The sequence below is a fragment of the Oryx dammah genome, unplaced genomic scaffold (genome assembly GCF_014754425.2).
Source record: "Oryx dammah isolate SB20612 unplaced genomic scaffold, SCBI_Odam_1.1 HiC_scaffold_3, whole genome shotgun sequence".
NCBI classification, from domain to species: Eukaryota; Metazoa; Chordata; class Mammalia; order Artiodactyla; family Bovidae; genus Oryx; species Oryx dammah.
In genome coordinates, this window is record NW_024070187.1 from 108,461,110 (window position 1) to 108,478,543 (window position 17,434).

Sequence of the window (17,434 nt, forward strand, 5' to 3'; positions counted from 1 at the left end):
TTTTCTTTCTGGCTTACTTCACTCTGTATAATAGGCTCCAGTTTCATCCACCTCATTACAACTGATTCAAATGTATTCTTTTTAATGGCTGAGTAATACTCCATTGTGTATATGTACCACAGCTTTTTTATCCACTCGTCTGCTGATGGACATCTAGGTTGTTTCCATGTCCTGGCTATTATAAACAGTGCTGCGATGAACATTGGGGTACAAGTGTCTCTTTCAATTCTGGCTTCCTCAGTGTGGATGATAGTACTTTTTAATAATAAATTGCTGCTTATCTATAGGTATCTTTAAAAGCAATAATAATGCCAGGAATTATTTGCATTTATTAATTCATTTAGCCCTCATAATAGACTTATGAGGTAGGTCCTAGTATTAGTTTCATTTTATAAGAGAGGAAATCAAAGAATTGCTGTTATTGGATTGCACCAACTAGCCTGTCTATGTATGTGAAAGGTCTTCTTACTCTTCAAAATCAGCTTTAGATAGTGGATAAGTAGAACAGAGCTAATACCATAGTCAATACTAGTTGGTATTTTCCTAAGTGTTGGTGGCATGTGCTACAAAAATATAGATGACCAGGACTGGGTCAACTCATACTGCCTTGTCTTGATCCAATCCATCTAAGCCATCTTGAAGAACCAAATACATGGTTGGATATATAAAAGTGTGGGTGGATGGTAGAATAATGGATTAATAGACAGATTCATCTCAATACTTGACGTCCAAGTTACTTGAGTCCATTTACTAGACATGAGATAGCCCTTAAAAAGAAAACAAAACACTTCCAAGTGTTTGAAGTCACCCATAAGTGTCTGGTATCAGCATCATTGACTTAATGAACATGAATTTAAGCAAACTCCATGAAATCCTATGGACAGAGGAGCCTCGTGGATACAGTCCATTGGCTCACAATATTTGGACATGACTGAAGGACTAAACTTCCACCACCACCACCAGGAGCTATTGAAGTACAAGGGAGCCTGGTGTGCTGCAGCCCATGGGGTCACAAGAGCCAGGCATGACTTTGCAACTGAACAGCAGTAACAACCAGTATCTAGATACATTTCCTGTAGTACTTCCCCATCGCATGCTATAGTCTTTCTTTTGGAGTGAATGTTTAATTCAGCCTCTGGATTTTAAACTTGGCATCTGAACCATTCGCATTCTTCATTCACAATATTGCAGCCAAGCCAGTGCCTTAGACTGTCTAACTGACCTCCAGAGAAAAGGGGATTCACACTAGATGAGTGGAAAAATGAACATATTGGAAAATGGGCCTTCTGAATTATTATTATTAGTGATGACTGTTGGACTCAGAAATGTATTTCTTGTTCCTCCACACTATTTTATTTTTGTTTCCACTTTCTACAGCTTGTCTTGGCAGAGCAATTTTTTAACAGATTAACTCTAATTGACTGTCTTGTTTATTTTAAGGGATTGCCACATCCATGCCTAGCACAAAAATTATATAATGTTCCACTAGGGTAACAGGGAGTTCAGCAATTAATGACACAGGCAGCAAGTCATGAGATTTTCCAATCTCTATTGGGTTGACTGTTTGTATACCTTTGACCTTGGAAGCTTTTTATGAGATATCAGATTTCATACTTCCCTGCCCCTGCCCATCGTGTCCCTGCCCTCAAGATGAACAAACATGGCTTCTCTCTGAGCTATAGTAGATTCTATTTCATTTATTTTCATTCTCTTGTTTAAGGGTTGTTTTGATTTCACACACCCATCATCTGGGTCTCTGGTTCTTTTCAAACTTGTTTAAGGACTACCCAGAGTGCCTTCAGTTCTACTGTGGCACCAGCTGCTTAAGAGTGAGAATCAGATCATGAGTCAAAGGAAAATCATAGATTCTAGGAAGAGTGAAGGACATTGTGTGACTCTGTGAGACCCTCCAAATTCCAGAACCAGTTGAACTGATTGGTTTTACATGTATTATATGTTCAAATAAGCCCTAATCTATCAGAGAGCTGGTATGGTGTAGCTGAAAGTCTCAACTTTCTTTAAAAAAAGAGAAAATTATGAGATAACCCTCAATGTATTAATTTTAATGTCTTCCTTTCTTTCATCTTTCCTTCCCTCCTTTTATTCTTCTTTCATTTCTCTTTTCCTTTCTTTTCTTAAACACATGCTTACATTGTGTGCCTGCTGTGTGCTGAGCCCTCCATTCACATGAAGAAGAAAATCATATATTCTGCATCATGGATTCTATAAACAACATATGAGCATTACTAACTTTCTATGGGGGTTCAAACATATCCAGAAATAGGTCAGTTTCCCTACGTGAGTTGAGATCTTCTAAATAAGTACAAATGAATGCAACAGAGCTGAAAGGAAGAGGGGTCCTGGCAGAGAGGTTAGCAAGAGCAGAAATCCAGGGAGAGAATAGGACAGTTAATGGGCTTGGGGAACTGAAGGTGAGGGAATATATTAAGAGGTGGGTCTTGAGAGGTGAGACATGACCAGACAAGGAAGAGCATATGCCAGCCTAAAGAAAGGAAGAGGTATGTCTGAAATGGCCAGTTTCATATTTTGGAGCATTCTGCTTACTCAGCAAAGAGCAGATTGGAGAAAGCCACATGTAGATGTGAGTGGACCAGTTAAAGGAATGTGGTACCAGACTGAGGATATGATTATGACAGCTTCAACTTAGATAAGGTGATGGAGACAGAGACAAACAGACCTACTCAATACAAAATTAGAAGGAAAATGCCTTCTCTAAACTCCTCTTCCAAGCTAACTCAGTTCTTTTGGAAAGCTTACCCCATTTCTTGAGATAAACAGTGTATTTTAAATTGATATTATTTTGTCCAATCTTATGACTGGTTTGGGCTTTTAAAGTGACCCATTTTAAGTGTTTATTTTGCAGAAGGAGACAAACGAACAGTGGTAAATAAAGCTATTGCCACTGGCCTTTCAGTGTTAAGCACGGTGGTGTGAACGTGCTGTGTTAACACTGAAAAAATCATTGAGGAGCACTGAATGTTAGTGTCTGGGAAGTTCTGAAATGAATAATCCACTCTCCTTATTAGTCCCTGAGGAATTCCTGGACTAGTGGAAAAGGACAAGTAAAAAGATAGACAAGTGTCAGTTCAGTCACTCAGTCCTGTCCAACTCTTTGTGATGCCATGGACTGCAGCACACCAGGATTCTCTGTCCATCACCAACTCCCAGAGCTTGCTCAAACTCATGTCCACTGAGCCAGTGATGCCATCCAACCATCTCATCCTCTGTCATCCCTTCTCCTCCTGCCCTCAATCTTTACCAGCATCAGGGTCCAATGAGTCAGTTCTTCTCATCAGGTGGCCAAAGTACTGGAGTTTCAGTTTCAACATCAGCCCTTCCAATGAATACTCAGGACTGATTATCTTTAGGATGGAATAGTTGGATCTCCTTGCAGTCCAAGGAAATCTCAAGAGTCTTCTCTAAAACCACATTTCAAAAGCATCAATTCTTCAGTGCTTAGCTTTCTTTATGGTTCAACTCTCACATCCATACATGACTACTGGAAAAACCATAGCTTTGACTAGACAGACCTTTGTTGGCAAACTAATGTCTCTGCTTTTTAATATGCTGTCTAGGTTGGTCATAGCTTTTCTTCCAAGGAGTAAACGTCTTTTAATTTCGTGGTTGAAGTCACCATCTGCAGTGATTTTGGAGCCCAGAAAAATAAAGTTTCTCACTGTTTCCCTTATTTCCCATCTATTTCCCATGAAGTGATGGGACCAGATGCCATGATCTTAGTTTTCTGAATGTTGAGTTTTAAGCCAACTTTTTCACTCTCCTCTTTCACTTTCATCAAGAGGCTGTTTAGTTCTTCTGCACTTTCTGCCAAAAGGGTGGTGTCATCTGCATATCTGAAGTTATTGACATTTCTTCCAGCAAACTTGATTCCAGTCTGTGCTTCATCCAGTCTGGCATTTTGCATGACATACTCTGCATACAAGTTAAATAAGCAGGGTGATAATATACAGCCTTGACATACTCTTTTCCCTATTTGGAACCAGTCTGTTGTTCCATGTCCAGGTCTAACTCTTGCTTCTTGATCTGCATACAGATTTTTCAGGAGGCTAGTAAGGTAGTCTGGTGTTCCCATCTCTTGAAGAATTTTCCACAGCTTATTGTGATCCACACAGTGAAAGGCTTTGGCATAGTCAATAAAACAGAAGAAGATGTTTTTCTGGAATTCTCTTGCTTTTTTGAAAAAGAAAGGCAAAAAGGGAAAGTGGTTGTCTGAAGAGGCCTTAGAAAAGAAGATAAGCTAAAGGCAAAGGAGAAAAGAAAAGATATACCCATTTGAATGCAGAGTTCCAAAGAATAACAAGGAGAGATCAGAAAGCCTTCTTCAGTGATCAATGCCAAGAAATAGAGGAAAACAATAGAATGGCAAAGACTAGAGATCTTTTCAAGAAAATTAGAGATACCAAGGGAACATTTCATGCAAAGATGGGCTCAATAAAGGACAGGACCTGTGTGGATCTAACAGAAGCAGAAGATATTAAGGAGAGGTGGCAAGAATACACAGAAGAACTGTACAAAAAAGATCTTCATGACCCAGATAACCATGATGGTGTGATCACAAATCTAGAGCCAGACATCCTGGAATGTGAAGTCAAGTGTGCCTTAGGAAGCATCACTACGAACAAAGCTAGTGGAGGTGATGGAATTCCAGTTGAAGTATTTCAGGTCCTAAAGATGATGCTATTAAAGTGCTGCAATCAGTATGCCAGCAAATTTGGAAAACTCAGCAGGGGCCACAGGACTGGAAAAAGTCCGTTTTCATTCCAATCCCAAAGACAAGCAATGCCAAATAATGCTCAAACTACCACACAATTGCACTCATCTCACATGCTAGCAAAATAATGCTCAAAATGTGCCATGACAGGCTTCAACAGTATGTGAACCATGAACTTCCAGATGTTCAAGCTGGTTTTTGAAAAGGCAGAGGAACCAGAGATCAAATTGCCAACATCTGTTGGATCATCAAAAAAGCAAGAGAGTAAAAAGATAATCACAGCTTAAATGGTAGACTGTGATGATATTATGCAAAATGATCAAAAATATGTACCAGATGCAGAAAGTGTCTTAGAGGGCAATTGGATAATTTTGATGATAAGAAAGAAGAGTGGTAGGGTCACAAGTTACACAGAAAGATAGGGCAGCAGATTCCTCTGTGTGTGTGTGTGTGTGTGTGCGCATGTGTGTGCTCAGTAATGTCTGATTCTTTGCAGCCCTATGGTCCATAGCCCACTAGGCTCCTGTGGTCCAGGGTATTCTCCAGGCAAGAATACTGGAGTGGTTGCCACATCCTCCTCTAGGGGCTCTCCCCGACCCAGGGCTCAAATCCAGGTCTCTTATGTCCTGTCAGCAGTTTGTTTACCATCAATGTCACCTGAGAAGCCCACAGCAATTTCCTGCTAAATCTAAACACATCATTAGCAGGCAGAGTGGTGATGAGTGGGCTAAATATCACAAGGGGAATTACAGCAGTTCTGAAATTCTCTGGAGTTACATGACTTTAAGCATGTCATGAACTCCTTCTTTTCATAGAGAAGATTATCCCTCAATATCCTAAAGGCATGGTTCTATAAATATGTAATCATTTAAAATCCTTTTTTTTTTTTCTTTCAGTAATAAGGCTTGGGTGCTCCTGGTGTTTGCACCAGGTTTGAGAGAAGGGAAACCTAGGATATGACAACAAATGGTTCTGCCATTCCCACAGTAGGTGAGAGTGGGAGGCATGAAATATGGGACCAGAAACTGGAAAACCCTACAAATTTTTTCTGAATTTTAATAAAGGGGTGAGGCCTTTACGGCTCAGCATTGGACAAATGATGCCCCTGGGAAGAGGTTATGCTCTTATTTGAGTTGGATTTCTTCATCCAAGAGCAATCTCTTGAGGGAGACACAAAGGCAACCTATGAGCTGTCAACACTTCCTCTGCTTTGGGAGAATGGGGGTTTCAGTCTAGGATGGGAGTGGGAGGTCTGGTAGCTTTGCACATCACAATTCTTTGCGTGTTATAGCAAAATGTGAGGGGACTCCAATATGTACTTTATTTAGTCTATGATCATTCATCAGGTGGTTTAGTCACTAAGTCATGTCCAACTCTTTGTGGCCCATGAACTGTAGCCCACCAGGCTCCAAGGGATTTCCAAGGCAAGAATACTGGAGTGGGTAGCCATTCCTTTCTCCAGGGGATCTTCCCCACCCAGGGATGGAACCTGGGTCTCCTGCATTGCAGGCAGATTCTTTACCAACTAAGCCACCAGGGAAGCCTGTGTATGTCAAATAACCTGGTAAAAGTTCTACTCTGCAAGGCAATGCCGCAACACAGCTGCAGTAGCTCTGGAGCTGCGGTTACGGCCACCTTCTCCCAGTGTTTGATTACAGAAACTCAAAAAGGCTTTCTCCAAATATGATCTGGGCTGTTTACTCTGCAGTCACAACTGGAAACAATGACAGAATGATCTGAAGCAGAGTTCAGTGGGAAGGCAGAATGAGATATGGTTTGGGGGAGGGGCTTAGTTCCATGTGATCATTCAAGGACCCATCTCCTCTCATCTTGTGGCTCCATCCTCTTCAGATCCTCAGATTTTTTTTTTTTTCCACACGAGTGGAAGGGACCTGTTGCTATTAAGGGACAGACCTGGGCGTGGCTCCAATCACCTCTGTTTACGTTAGCCATAAATGTCAGAATGTCATCTAGCTATTTACTCAGTAATGAAAGCAGAACATGAATACCTGTGCTCACTAGCATTCTGCACTATACAGCAGAAAGACTTTAAGCAGATCTAGGTTCAAATACCAGTTATGAGAGAATTAGATGTGCCTCATGCATCCTGTTGTCTAACTTTTCTGAGCTTCATTTGTCTAATCTGTAAAATGATGAATACTTCACTCATGGCTTGTTGGGACATTTAAAGAAGGTGAATAAAATTTTACAGAAAAGTGTTTTCCATTATCTTCTTTTTTAATCTCTCTCTTTATATATATGGTCTTGCTTGTTTTCAGAGGCGCCCAACGAGTCATGACATTTGAAGGCATAACTGAATGTGAGTTGCTGTAGACAGAATTCCTCCATGAAGTGATGGACAGGCCTCTTGACCTCTAAGTTCTTCTGCTGTGTAAGGACCTCTGAAATATTCATTAAACCCATACCACATTGAGCCAGAGTCAGACAGGGCATTTCTACTGGAACCAAACATGGATATGTGTTCAGAAACTGTAACTTTCCTATTCTTCTGGAACTAAGTCTTCTCGGCAGAATATTGACATCTGTAAAGCTTTCTGACTTGACTTTTCATTTCTCCTCTTTGCAGAATGGTGCTTGTCTTGGCCTTTTATCTCAATATTTAACTGAGAAGAATTTCAATTGTTTGCAGTCAATCCCACAGTGCCTTTCCAATTTCCCTTTGTTTTCTTTGGGATTTCAGGAAATCTCACGTGCCTACATAATTCAGTTATGGTTCCAGAAGAGCCTGGTGTCTCAAAGTCACAGATGACATTTTAAAATATTTCAACACCTGTGTATGAGAAGCAGGTTTAGGAATCAAGAAGCCAGAGCTGTGTGCTTGGCCCTGCTGTTAATTGGCTCTGTGACCTTCAGCGAGTAATTTGTGCCTCTCTCAGCTGAAGAAGGAGGGTGAGCTGGCTCGGTGTTTTATAAACCACATTTCATGGAATGCTGGGGTTTCTTGGACATGTTTCCAGGGGCCTGGTGATGGCAAAGGGAAATCTTTGCCCTCATCAGCTCTGCTTTTCATTTTTTTAATGTTTAGAGTTTTATTCATGTCTCAACAAAAAGGTTTCACTACCTTTAAAATAAAATATGGAGTTCTAATAATATTTCTTTGACAAAATGTTTTCACTATTTTTTAAAATCATAAACTTGGCTAATCTTTAAGGGTCCTCTACTTTCTTTAACACTGTGATTTCACCGATGAACAATTTTTAAAAATTTTGAAATGTATTGTAGAATGAAGAACTGTCTGAATCTTCATTATTAGAGGAAATGGAGTGAAGGCGATTGTAGCAGAAAAAAGACACTGAATCCAGTTCAAACAGAAACTCTAACTGCACCCTTGTATACTAAATTCTCCAACTGTCAGTCAGTCAGTCTGGCCTTGCAGGTTAGGAGTATTCAAAACTAAGGTAATGCTGTTTACTGCCAAGCACAGTGATGACTCTTACTTCTTGCTCCATATTCACACACACACATGACTAACAGATTCATACAGGACAGCTCTCTTCTGAGACAGGTGTGGCTCCAGAACCTTCTCCCCATCAGGCTTCAGGTGTCCACTCCCAATCAGAGCGAGTCAGCAGGTAGGCGGACAAAGCACAGATGAAACACTGTCACAGTCCTGATTTTCTATCTGTAAAATGGGAATGGCTGGGGACTGAAAGTGTGTGTCCACCCAAAATCTGCATATTGAAGGCTTAACTCTCAGTGTGATTATATCTGGAGTTAGGGCCTTTACTGAAGTAAAATGAAAAATGCAGTCGTAAGTGTAGGTCCTGATCCACTGGGATTAGTGCCCTCAGAAGGAGAGACACTAGAGTTCCTCTCTCTTTCCCAGTGTCTGTGTCTCTCCAGCTCTCTCCTTCTCCCTTGCCAGGTGAGGACACATGGAGAAGATGGGCAACAGCGAGCCAGCAGGAGGGCCTTTGTCCGAAGAACACCGCCATGCTGCCCCACTGATAGGGAACTCCTAGCTCCATACCTGTGAAAGCATGCATCTCTGTGTCGGCCACCCGGGCTGCGGTACTTTGCTCTAGCAGCCTGAGCTTGCTGAGGGGCTTCCCCGGTGGCTCAGCAATAAGGAGCCAGCCTGCCAATGCAGGAGGAGGTGGGAACAATCGCTGATCTGGGAAGGTGCCCTGGAGGAGGAAGTGGCAACCCACGCCAGTATTCTTGGCTGGAGAATCCCGTGGACAGAGGAGCCTGGAGGGCTACGGGGTGCCAAAAAGACGAATATGGCTGAGTGACAGAACAAAAGCAGAGCTCTCTAAAATAGGAATATCCACATCTTCCTCAGATGCTCCTTATCTTACCATTCATTCAGGCAGCATCATAGAATGCCTATCATAGGTAAGACCCTGAATTCAAAGTGGGGGCCTTTTAAAGAGTAATGGGTCATGAATCCCTTACGCAAGAAAATGACAGTCTTAATGGTGCTAAGGATCAACGTATGAATGAAGCTGGAAAGTACATGCTAGTTTGTAGACACACACATACCCACACAATTCTTAAAACAAAGATGCCAGTTGGGTGCAGAGATAGATGTAAATAATGTTCACTAAAGCATTTGCATAATGGTAGAACTTGGAAAAGAACTCCCATTTATATTAGGCTCTGAGCTCCGTAAACTCAGATTCCAGATCTCTACCTGTTACTTAGTACCACTTACTCTCTACCACTCGCCATGGCAACCAGCATAGAAAAGGAATTTATAAATGTCTGTGGCATAAACACACAAATCAGTACTAAAGTGAAGTACATGATATGTAAAATATATAACATGACTCATGTCTATGAGATGATAAAGGGAAAATATATACTAAATTGATAGCAAATTATCTAAACTGTGCATGAATACATTTTTTGTTTATAATAAAATTAAAGTCTCACTGATCACAAAAGAAATACACTCCAGGTAACCTACTATGGACTGGATCTGTAGGTGACTCAGTAGTAAAGAATATACCTCCCAGTGCAGCACACCCAGGTTTGATCCCTGGGTGGGGAAGATCCCGTAGAGAAGGGAATGGCTACCCACTCCAGTAGTCTTGCCTGGAGAATCCCACAGACAGAGGAGCCTTGACAGGCTATAGCTCATGGTTTCGAAAAAAGTTGAACATGACTGAGTGGCTGACAATTAAGCCACCCAGTTTATGGTATTTATTATGGAAGCCTTAGAAGGCTGTACAAAACCCATGTAGGATAGTTTTCAGTGCAGGAATTTAGAGGTGAATATACCCTTTGGATAGGCAGAGGAGTGGGGCTCAGTGAAAGTGAGAAGTTTCTGGATTAGAGGGAGGACATTGAGAACAGAGAGGACTTTGTGAACAGTTTAGATTGTTATACTTGATACCAAAACAGGTGACTTCCAGGAGCTTCCTCAGAAGCTGGTACCAACTTCTCATCTGCTCTCTGCCCTCACAACACTCACCACTTCTATGTAATTCATCTTGAATGGAGAAATCCTTTATTATCCATCTCTTATACACAGCACTTTGTACCGTGTTTGGCACATATATCTCATTAATGCTTATTGAATAAATGATGTCTCCTTTTCGTCTGAACCAATCAGTGAAGTGGATGTTATCAATCTCAGTGATGAAAACTAGGAAGAATCTTAATGTCAACATATTGCCCAGGTGGCGCTAGTGGTAAAGAACCCACCTGCCAATGCAGGAGACACAAAAGATGTGGGTTTGATGCCTTGAAAGATTCCCTGGAGGAGGAAACAGAACCCACTGCAGTATTCTTGCCTGGAGAATCCCATGGACAGAGGAGTGTGGTGGGCTAGAGTCCATAAGGTCGCAAAGAGTCAGACATGACTGAAGTGACTTAGCATATACGCATTGTAATATGGTAGAATATTGAACAACGGTTTTCAAAATTTAATGACAGGAGAGAAAGTTCGTGATAAAATATCACCTGTGCATGCATACACATACACACACCCAAGTATTACCAGTGGTTATTTCTAAGTAGTGAAGTTTTAACTTCTTTTTCTTTCTTTTCCTTTTTTCTTTTAGATTTATTAATTTTTTTATTAGAGTATAGTTGCTTTACAATATTGTATTAGTTTCTACTGTACAAAAAAATGAATCAGCTATACGTCAACATATGGGCCCTCCTTTTTGTTTCCCCTTCCTATTTAGGTCACCACAGAGCACTGAGTAGAGCTGCCCGCGGTGTACAGTTGATTCTCATTAGTTATCTATTTTATACATAGGGTCAATGGTATATATATGTCAATCCCAGTCTCTCAATTCATCCCACCCCTCCTTCTTTCCCCCCTTGGTGTCCATAGATTTTTTTTTTAATTTAAAAATATGTTCCAACCTTTCTTTATATTAAGCTTAGCTAGCTGCTCAGTCATGTCCGACTCTTTGAGACCCCATGAACTGTAGCCCACCAGGAACCTCTGTCCATGGGGATTCTCCAGGCAAGAATACTTGAGTGGATTGCCATGCCCTCCTCCAGGAGATCTTCCCAACCCAGGGATCAAACCCAGGTCTCCCACATTGCAGATAGAGTCTTTAGCAGCTGAGCTACCAGGGAAGCTTGACTAAGCGACTAACACTGTATTATTTTATGATGCAGGATGTTACTAAAATTGATCATCATATAAAGGTTTTGCCATGTTAGTCTTTACTGTTTCAGCAAGGATGGGGACATTAAATTAATCTAAGTGGTGATCACGAACCACAGGAAGCAGGACAAAAGCAGGTCTTCTTAAGGTCAGAGAAGCAACAGCCATTCTTTTATGTTTGTGATGTTTGTTCTACTTACTCATCACACTTCAAAATTCAATTCACCACTTGCTGGATCTCAGGATTTCAGTCTCAGATCAGAGCAAAGGTCTCCAACCTAGAGAGAGCTCCCCACTCCATGCTAGAGTGAGACCTGGTTTATGTTCCTGCCTAGTAGATGCTGTGTCCCCATGGCACTTTGAAGGAAGACCAGGAACTCTTAAATACTAGAGCCTGATGTTCTTAGCTTTGAATGTGTTCCTATGCTCAACATAGAACAGGGGTTCTCACCTCAACCCCACTGACATTATGAGCTGAATTATTCTTTGTTTTGGGATCATAGCCTGTGCATTATAGAATGTTTAGCAGCATCCCTGGTCCCTATCCATCAAATGCCAGTGGTATTTCTACCCCTAACTGATAACAACCAAAAACAACTAGGGCATCAGTGTCTCTAGATACTGCCAAAGTTACACTGAAACCTATTGCAAAGTCTTTATTTTAAGCATACTTGAGATATAGGAAGGTTTTAAAAGAGGAGAAAAAAATGAGCTAATCTGACAATATTGTGTACCAAAGTCTGTGGGGGATGAGGGCAAGGTCAAAAGAGAGAGCAGAAAGCACTGGGGAACTATTCCGCTTGTCCAGATAAGATACAATGATGGCTCAGAATAGGGTAAGAATGTAGTAAGCATGGGCTTCCCAGGTGGCTCAGCAGGTAAAGAATCTGTCTACAACACAGGAGACACAGGATACATGGGTTCAATTCCCAGATCAGGAAAATCCCTTGGAGAAGGAAACTGTAACCCACTCCAGTATTCTTGCCTGGAAAATTCCATACACAGAGGAGCCTCATGGGCTACAGCCCACGAGGTGGCGAACACTCAGACATTACTTAGCATGCATGCATGGAGACTTCTAAGCATATCCTTACCCTATTCTTATGCCCAGTTTCATGGGGCAAGATACAGCATTGTAGTTAAAGCCGAAGCTCCAGAGACAGACTTCCTCACTGTGTAAGTTACCTACTACCTGGAGTGAGTTATCTGGAGATGACAAAATACCTATCTACCACTCATGGGGTTACTGTGAGGGTTACATGAATTTATACATGGAGATATCTTAAAAGAATGGCTACTACACTGTAACAGCTCAATAAATGTTTGCTATGGCAAAGCTGGAGAAGAGCATGTTTAGAGAAATAAAAATTGTGAGGTCTTTAAACATACACTTACTTTTTCTAATAACGCATACAGTTTTATTTAAGAACCCTGTGCTTGTCATATTAATGTCATACTTCACCAGCTGTGGAAACAGAGGCTGCTTACTCTGCCTCCCTGAGATAAACTCAGCTTCTTATCTGTGTTTTCTGTTAAAAATCAATGTGATTCTAAATCCAGCTAAACTCCTTGGTTTGGATATATGCATGTGTGACACACAGACACAGGGAGAAAAGTAATATGCACATATATTGAAAGTCCTAAATAATCATTGTGTCTTAGTTTCTTATTGCCTCATGGAAAATCACCACAAATTTAATGGCACATTGGACAGAAACAAACATCATATGGTATCACTTACATGTGAAATCAAATTTGGAAAACTCAGCAGGGGCCACAGGACTGGAAAAGGTCAGTTTTCATTCCAATCCCAAAGAAAGGCAATGCCAAAGAATGCTCAAACTACTGCACAATTGCACTCATCTCACACACTAGCAAAGGAATGCTTAAAATTCTCCAAGCCAGATTTCAGCAATACATGAACTGTGAACTTCCAGATGTTCAAGCTGGTTTTGGAAAAGGCAGAGGAACCAGAGATCAAATTGCCAACATCCACTGGATCATCAAAAAAGCAAGAGAGCTCCAGAAAAACATCTATTTCTGCTTTATTGACTATGCCAAAGCCTTTGACTGTGTGGATCACAATAAACTGTGGAAAATTCTGAAAGAGATGGAATACCAGACCACCTGACCTGCCTCTTGAGAAAGCTGTATGCAAGTCAGGAAGCAGTAGTTAGAACTGGACATGGAACAACAGATTGGTTCCAAATAGGAAAAGGAGTACGTCGAGGCTGTATGTTGTCACCCTGCTTACTTAACTTATTTGCAGAGTACATCAAGAGAAATGCTGGGTTGGATGAATCACAAGCTGGAATCAAGATTGCTGGGAGAAATATCAATAACCTCAGATATGCAGATGACAGCACCCTTATGGCAGAAAGTGAAGAAGAACTAAAGAGTTTCTTGATGAAAGTGAAAGAGGAGAGTGAAAAAGTTGGCTTAAAACTCAACATTCAGAAAACTAAGATCATGGCATCTAGTCCCATCACTTCATGGCAAATAGATAGGGAAACAGTGGAAACAGTGGCTGACTTCATTTTTCTGGGCTCCAAAATCACTGCAGATGGTGATTACAGCCATGAAATTAAAAGACGCTTACTCCTTGGAAGAAAAGTTATGACCAACCTAGACAGCATATTAAAAAGCAGAGACATTACTTTGCCAACAAAGGTCCATCTAGTCAAGGCTATGGTTTAACCAATTGTTATGTATGGATATGAGAGTTTGACTATAAAGAAAGCTGAGTGCTGAAGTATTGATGCTTTTGAACTGTGGTATTGTAGAAGACTCTTGAGAGTCCTTTGGACTGCAAGGAGATCCAACCAGTCCATCTTAAAGGAGATCAGTCCTAGGTGTTCATTGGAAGGGCTGATGTTGAAGCTGAAACTCCAATATTTTGGTCACCTGATACAAAGAGCTGACTCATTTGAAAAGGCTCTGATGCTGGGAAAGATTGAGGCAGGAGGAAAAGGGGACAACAGAGGATGAGATTGCTGGATGGCATCACTGACTCAATGGACGTGAGTCTGAGTGCACTCCAGGAGTTGGTGATGGACAAGGAGGCCTGGTGTGCTGCAATTCATGGGGTTGCAAAGAGTCGGACACGACTGAGCGACTGAACTGAACTGAACATGTGAAATCTAAAAAGCAAACAAAACAAACAAACAAAAAAATATATACATGAACTTACTTATAAAACAGAAATAAACTCATAGACATAGAAAGAAGAAAAAGGAGAGACAGATTGGGAATTTGAAATTAACAGATACCCACAACTATAAATAGGGCTTCCCAAGTGGCTTAGTGGTAAATAATGCAGGAGACTCAGGAAGGGTAGATTCAGTCCCTGAGTTGGGAAGATCCCCTGGAGTACTCTTACTTGGAGAATCCCATGGATAGAGCAACCTTGAAGGCTATAGTCCATAGTGTTGCAAAGAGTCAGGACTGAGTGACTGAGCACACAGGCATTACATATAAAATAGAACAACAAAGGTCTATTATATTGCATAAAGAACTATACTCAATAACTTATAGTTGAAAAGAAACTGAAAAAGAATATACATATTCTATATATATTATTTATCTATATGTATTTTATTGTGTAACATATATAATAAAATGTATATTTTACATATATATGTAAAATATATGTGTTTACATATATATATAAAATTGAATCACTCTGCTGTACACCTGGGATGTTATAAATCAACTGTACTTCAATCTTGCAGTAAAGTAAATTAAATAAAAATAAAGCAGAGTACCGTTTTATTATCTTACAGTTCATCAGAGCTCTGGCTGGCTCTCTTTTACGGTCTCATTAAGCAGAAATCAGAAAGTCAACCAGGCAGGGCTCTTATTGGGGGACTCTGAGGAGGGACCCACTTCCCTTGGAAGGATGCAGCCCTTGCAGTTATAGGTCCGAGGTCCTGATACCATTGCCAGCTGTCAGCCAGCTAACAAATTCTAGAGGGCCTCTCATTTCCTGTCACCTGGCTTTTATCTTCAAACCAGCAAAGCTGCCTTGAATCTTTCTCATGCTTCAAAAAGCTCTCTGATTTCTCATACTGTAACCAAGAGGAAAAAGCTCTCTGCTTTTAATAGGTCCATGTGACTATATTGTTGTCATTGTTTAGTCGCCAAATCATGTCCGACTCTCTGCAACCCCATGGACTGTAGCCCACCAGGCTCCTCTGTCCATGGGATCTCCCAGGCAAGAATACCGGAATGGGTTACCATTTGCTTCTCCAGGAGATCTTCCCAACCCAGGGATCAAACTCCCATCTCCTGCATTGGCAGTCGGATTCTTTATCACTGAGCCACCAGGGAAGCCCTACTTAGCCCCTCTTAAATAATCTCCTCTTTGGCTTAAAATCATAGGAATGATAACATAGATGAAGATCAAGGGACTTCTTGAAATTATGCCTATCACACTAAGAGTACAACTGATGAGTTAGTAACCCAATCAGAAAGAAGGTGAAAATGAAAGTTGCTCAGTCATGTCCTACTCTTTGCTACTGTAGTCCATGGAATTCTCCAGGCCAGAATACTAGAGTGGGTAGACGTTCCCTTCTCCAGGGGATCTTCCCAACCCAGGGATTGAACCCAGATCTCCCACATTGCATGCAGATTCTTTACCAACCGAGCCCAACTCAATCAGAATTAAGACAATTTTCCATCAGAAATGTCTCTTGTGCCCACTCCAGGCAGTCCCCAAGTTCACAAGAGAACACTTTTCCATCATCAAAGATTAGTTTTGCCTCAGTATAAGTGGAATTACACAGTATGTTTTCATTTGTATTTGGATTCTTTATCTAGCATAATATTTTTGAGATTCACCCATAATATATGTATCAGGAGTTTGTTTCAGCTTATTAAGGAATAATATTCCTATATCACAGCTTGCTTATAGATTGAAGTGTTGGTGGACATTTTAATTGTGGCTATAATGAATAAATTTAAACATTCTTGAAAAATATTCATGTGGTGATAACTCTTCATTTCTCCTGGATAAATATCCAGATGTGGAAATTTCTGTGTCTTTACATAGATAAGTGTTCAGCTGCCAGATACTGTTCCAAATTGGCTGCTAGTGTTTTCTACAACTACTCCTTACTCCTGATAAAGTATGCACATTTCAGCTGGTACACATCCTCATGTCCATTTTTGTCCGTGTTTCTAATTCAAGCTATTCTATAGCACCTGTACTGTATCTCTTTTTGGTTATAAGTTGTATTTCCTTGATGGCTAATGATTCTGAGCGCCTTCCTTATTACGTGTTCATCAGTCATTTCTATATCTTCCTTTGTGAAATGTCTGTGCAAATCCTATGCTCAATTTTTCATTGTGAAATTTGTCTTGCTGTTGATTTGTAAAAGCTTATAATCTAGATAAAGTCCATCGGATGTATTATATATTCACTTAGTATTTAATATAATATATACATATACACATAAGGGTTTCCCAGGTCGCTCAGTGAGTAAAGAACTTGCCTGCCATGCAGGAGAGACAGGCAGATGCATATTTGATCCCTGGGTTGGAAAGATCCCCTGGAGCAGGGCATGGCAACCCACTCCAGCATTCTTGCCTGGAGAATCCCATGGACAGAGGAGCCTGGTGGGCTACAGTCCATAGGGTTGTGAAGAGTTGGATACAACTAAAGCGACTGAGCACACACACAGGCATATACACATACACATATAATTGAATATGTATAAATGAACATTCAAGGAAGAAAAGACAAAAAGAAAGGAAAAGGAGATAAAGGGGAAAAGCTCTGAAAATGTTTGAATCTCTGACATTGATTTACGTAGCAATCTCTTTCCAATCCCACAGATACAGCAGAAAACTTAACTTGATTGAACAAAGGACTGTCATGCGTGCTGTAGAATATTGCATCTTATTCTAAGAGGTCAAGACCTCCTCCTTGGGAACAGGCATCTGTGCTTGTATCCTCCATATTTCCACCACTTAACTTGTCACAATATCTGTCATATAGAAGCTGGTCAACACCTTTGCTGAGAGAATGAGATAATAAGTTAACTTGCTGATTATATCATTTAATTATCAGAGGAGAGAATCAATCAGTGAGT